This window comes from Dunckerocampus dactyliophorus, chromosome 8 (assembly GCF_027744805.1).
Source record: "Dunckerocampus dactyliophorus isolate RoL2022-P2 chromosome 8, RoL_Ddac_1.1, whole genome shotgun sequence".
Classification (NCBI taxonomy): Eukaryota; Metazoa; Chordata; class Actinopteri; order Syngnathiformes; family Syngnathidae; genus Dunckerocampus; species Dunckerocampus dactyliophorus.
This window is the reverse complement of record NC_072826.1, coordinates 20,442,690-20,448,733: the sequence shown is the minus strand read 5'-3', so window position 1 is coordinate 20,448,733 and position 6,044 is coordinate 20,442,690.

The window sequence follows — 6,044 nt, the reverse complement described above, 5'->3', positions numbered from 1 at the left end:
TCAATCTCCTTCCTGGCAAACTAATTGCATGAGCTGCTTGCTAACCGCCAGTTAAACAATAGAAGAAGAAGCTAACCAGCTAAATGAATCTTAAGTTCAAGGAGAAGGACGACGGCAGGGGAAGCATATTTTAACAAGGATACAAAAACGCTACAGCCAAACGGCGCCAGGAAGAGGCACGGTCAGCGTCAATGCACGTGAGTCACTTAATAAGTCACTTAAAAATTGGTCATTAAAATTCTAACGAAATTTGAACTTTGAGAGTCTTTAAAATGTAAGAAAAGGTTAAAGCCTGTCTGAGAAAAGTGTATCAAGTGGATTGTGAGGGGTTTTACAGCTTTAAAACATATGTATATAATAACCGTACTCGGTGGATTTCATGTATTGTGGGCTATTTTGGGAACCTATCCCCCCCGTGATAAACGAGGGAACGCTGTACACGCAGTCGTGTAAATCAACATACCCAGTATGTCAAAACCATATTTGTAGTTTTGTTTGTAAGCCTTTTTTAACCGCATAGAGCGCCAAATAGTGTAAGTTTAACCTACAACGTAGCCAATCAGTGTGGTGGGCGTGTTTAAACACCACTGCCTCTGATAGTAATAAGTGCACGTGTGTTACATGACTGGAGTTGAAAGCGCAAACAATTGTTGAAATTGCAACAGTGCCTGAAGAGCTACACATCATGCTTATTAACGGACCGCGCAAACGTCTTCGTGAGACAAGCACACTTGGAAAATGTGAGAAAGAACATCTTAATCTGCGAGAAGAAGGTGTTGCTTTCGCACAAAAGAGGGATGTGCTGCAAAAATCACACCGGTGCCTGTTGTCTTGTCAGTGTATTGTTACTGCACCTGCATATCAGTCCCACGCTGCGCTTCTGATAAACATTCCCTTTCAACGTCAAAAGTATTTTTCAGCAATTTTAAATAAGTCTCAGAGGTCCCACAATAGAGTATTGGACGTTTGTTAGCCTTAAAGCTGGGATACGCGTGTATCTGTAGCTTTAATGCTAACGAGCTGTGTTTGTCCAAGAGTGTGTGTCTCCAAGAAGCACTACCGTGTACTTAATCCACTTTTTAAATATACACTGTAACTCTACAGTACACTTGTCCAACGTAACATTAAGGAGTGGGACAGGAGGACACAAATGTTAGCAACATTAGCATAGCTACGTGCGCTAAACTGCTAACACCACAGTCACATTTTAACAGCAACATCATGCTAGGTTAACCTATCCGCTGAGGAAAAAAAAACAAGATGATCGAAATTATAGCTCCCTAGAAGTGGGTCAGAGGCGGGATAGTGTTCATGAGGAAGGTTTGTCATTCATAAGGCTTTTAATTTAAGAGCTACCTGAATTGAACTAATCCATGCTCTTTTTGGACTACTAGGCTGGTTTACTGTAACCCTTCATTGACAAGATCGTCCAAAACGCTGCTGCTCAACTAATAACTAGAACTCAGGGAGGAGATTGCGGAATGGGAGCTATCTGGTGGAGCCTCTCCGTATCTGATCCTCATAAGGTTGTCACGATGCGGCGCATCTGCAACAATGATTCCACACACGCCCGTGGACGTGAGTAAAGTTCAAAATGTTCCAGGCAGCTTGTATACAAACACAGCGAGTGGCTACTACAGACACACGCATACGCACACACACACTCTCAAACAGAGCCTGTTGTGTACGCACATAAGAGCCCTAACATTTTTCACCCTCTTGTCTCTTTGTGTAGTTTGCGTGCGGGCGTGTTGTGTGTGTTGCGCGTGTAAGTCAGCGGCCTGTCAAGAGAAGCATTGTCTGCAGCTGGTGCATTCCCCCTGCCCCCCGCCTCTCTCCCTGCAGCTGTGCGGAAATCAAACGTTCCTCTTTTCCCCCTCTCTGCCTCTGTCACAACCTGCTGATGTCCTATGAGGTCACTGCTGGTGGGACCTAGTGACGACCCAGTGGCCTCCAGCACGCTAACATGATAGCTCCTCCATGCACATGCTGAGGATTGTCTTCAGAGGTACTTTTTCTTACGCGATTCCAACATGCTTAACAACGTTACATTCAAGTACAGTGAATCCGCACACACTCATGATTCAGCATTCACGGCCCCACGTTTTTATTGCCTGAAAATGGGCCATTTTTTTCTGCAGAAAATGTCTCATTCACCACAAGGCAGTAAAAATGTATAAATGTGTGATAATACACGTAAAATGTATAGCATACATGTACCACTGCTAAATAAGCCGCCATTTTTTACGTGATTACGCTTCATTGATAATGTTTTTTCATCAAGTGTTGAGATTTCGCACTTTTTTCGGCAGCCCTTGAATGCACCACAGTTGTGTGTGGCTCCGGAAGCACTAGATTTGACTGTCAAATGGGATCAAAAGTGATCATAAGTTGCTACTGGACTTACAACAGGCAAACAGTGTGGATTATGTAGACTCGACTTGGAGAAACGCCTTCTCTAGCCTGTTAGCCTCGAGCGCCAGCCTGACCGCCTGGCTAAAGGCTACACCGTGATTCCGATTCCATCTGTTCATGGATCATCTTACATTACAATGCATTATTGGTGAGCACCTTTACATGAATAAGTGTGTGAGGCATATTTAGGGCTGAATCTAATGAAATAATTACAACAGTCACTTTTATTACAAATGTTGATCTGAAATCGGAGGAGAACGTCAATCGTCTAGCAGCAGGGTTTGGACACCTGTGTTTAAAATAGACATTTTTATGGGCGTATCAGTTACTCGCAGTTTTTCGCCACTTGCTGGTGGTCCAGAAACCTACATCACATGATTACATTTGCAGAATTCAACATGTCCGAAAGGGAGTAGGAAATAGCAAATCTCATGTAATCCTACCCCTACTCCTTGCCTCAGCAATTAGTGGTAGTTTGTTCACTTCCTGCCTTTAAATGTTAGCATTTTCTACTAGGGAAAACAGCATAAAGGATGTGGAATGGCACATCGTTTTGTTAGCTGTTGTATGTTGTTGTTGGGTTTCTCTATACACACTAGCTAGAAGTGCTATTCACAACTGGTTAGCGCACCGCCACAAGAAAACAAGCAGTGGACAGAAACAGGTCTCAAAATGTAGAAGTTTGTTGCTGCGTAACAGCAGGGGATGCGTAAACAGAGAACATGTCAATGTCCATCACATCCATTCGCAACATGACATGTCAGTGGTTGGCATCCACAAAACCAAACACTGAGAAGATGGAAACAAATCTTGGCTGAATTATCAAGTACAGTACATTCTGTCACAAAAGACAAAAGATGCATTTGTGAAACCTTAAAGTTATGCTTTGATGACCTGTAACAGGGGTGTCCAAACGTTTCCCAGCACATACGGTCAAATCAAAGGTTACAGGAGCCACTTTGATGTTTTACATTTTGTAAACCAACCCATGTAGCTATGCCAACAAGTTCTAAATATTTAAAGGAAGTAGATGACAAAGTGTATTATTACCTTTTCTACACTGCTCGTTTATCCATTTTTGATGATGTTTGTTTTTACATTTTTGCAAATATTTCAACTGTCTTACTGTCCTATTTTTTTCACAACACTGTGACTTTATTTCCATAGTATTTGGACTTTTTTCTCCTAATATCATCTTTTTCCCAACCTAATTTTGCAAAAATTACAATTTTGTTATGTTTTGTTACTAAAATTGTGAAAATGATTGCGAAAATGTAATGTTTTTCCTCGTAGTACGTTATGCTCGTAAATTTTTTGTCATAATGTTAAAATTTGTGTTTTAATATTCTGACTTTATTCTAATATTTTGACTTTATTCTCCAAGCTACTGCTCTTTTTCCAATTTTCTTGTTGTTTTTGTTAGGTTTTTTTTTTTGTTTAATTGTATTTTTTTTTATATGTGTTGGGGTGTTGATTAAAAATCAGGCAGGGGCTGCAAATGGCCCCCGGGCCACACTTTAAAAAAAATATTTTTTCATATATATTTTAATATATGTATTATTACAAGATAAAAGATAACACAAACATATAAGAGTTGCTGATTGTTTTTACTGACTTGTGGTGAATGAGATGTTTTCTGTAGAAACAAATTACCTATTTTTGGAGGAGAAAAAAGTTACATACTTTTTTGAGCAAAACTTTCGGGGCTGTGAGTGCCGATTCGCAAAAATATGTGGGGGATCCACTGCACTGACTTGTAAGTCTCAGACTAACAGCGGCTTTCTACTTTTATGACGAGACAAGCTGCCACCATTTGTTTTTCAACCAGCTGTGGATGAAGTAAGAAACAGTCAAACCGCGGGCGCCTCTCCTCTTGCCTGTAGACGACGTGCACCACTCTGCTAAAGTTACCCGGCGGCCGCAGCTCGGCTGCCGCAGTTGTCGTCGTACCCCGAGGCGGTAACCACGTCCACGGTTTTAACCGCCGGTCTGTGGCCGCAGCCATGCAGAGCAGCTGCTACTGCGGCCTCCAGCGCTACGCGATGCCCACTTGCACCGTTTGACCCTTTACATGCAGCAGTGAACGCAAAATATATGATTAAGGATATTTGCTTTCATGTGACTTTTGTAGACCGTGACTCTTGTGGAAGGCAAAAATAGTAAAATGCCCAATGAAAACATGGGCAGAGAGCCTATTACAACTATTCGTGGGGTATACAGTCACAACCAATTTCTGCTCCTGAATGGCTGCACACAAAAGGGTGATGTCATCATTTCGGCTGCCCATCCACTGTATTTTGCAGATTGGATAATATCGCCTTTGCCACGAGATCGAGCCGATACGGCCACACTCCAACATGCCAGGTGCGGTAATGCGCCTCAAAGATGGTTGCCACTCAACTCCCGCCACCCCCAAAAAGAAGAAAATGCAACACCACCATGCAGACATGTCTGCGGTTTATTGTGGTGAAATTAGTTTCACACTGGACGTTGGATAGTCGGCTCCGTAGCTACAGCTGTAGTTCCCCCTCACTGTGCCCGGACTGCTATGTCATTGTGCGGGGAGCTCGCACTGGAAGTGCTGCTCAAACCGCTAGTTGATTGTACCAGGGACCGTCAATAAATTAGCATCGCATTGAAGATATTTTGTTTAAAAAAATTCAAGTCATATATTGTAAATAACACCACGAATTGATCTACAACTACTCCCATTTTTCCCAATTTTATCTTTTATTGGATCTTTTATTGATTTAGGGACCTTACTCACAGAGGTTTGTTCCAAAAGCCAAACAATATTGTTGGTCATGCTGTGTAATCAAAAAGTAAATTCAGCAATACTTTGGTTGCATTATTTTTAATGCTTTGAAGAGCTATTTTCATAACCATTTTCAATTCCACAAATTCATGTTTGTAACAAAAGCTTATTATTAAAAAAGAACTGGGATCGGAGCAGCAATACTATAAAAAAAATTGGATCGGATCGGATCAGAAGCCAAAAACTGTGGATCGGGACATCCCTAGCTGAAATGATAAACTACTTGGCTGTTTTGACCTGAAAACGTTTCTGTGTGGATGCCCTATAAAAGTATGTTTTAGAAGCTTTTTACAAAATAAAAATAGCAGAATATAAAAATAATATATTCAACCAAGATGACGCCATTTTGGTTTGGAATGTTTGAGTTGTAAGTCACAAATGCTGTCAAAAAAAATCCTTACTTAATAAAAAATGATTCACATGATATAATGAATATTGAAAACAATCTTAAAAAGGTTAATTTTGACTTGGATTTTTTTGTGTAACAAAAAAATAACTTTCCACACAGGTCTTGGATCAAGGGCTTGTCTTATATTCGGGTCAATACAGTCTTAAAGCCTTATATTAGTGCAGGATGACTTTTTTTTAATATCATGCACGTACGCATGTACGTAATGTAGCAATCCGTGTGTGTATATTTGATTCATTCCGGTGAAAAATGAAAATGTGTATTTGACTTATAGGACAAGCAGGTGAACAGCATCCTCCAAGGGGCCAAGCTCGTGAATGGCCGTGGAAGCATCAATCGTGCTTGGCCCCTTTAAATCTCCACGCCCCGCCCTCTCCTCTGGAGCTCTCTCGCAGCCGCTTTAAC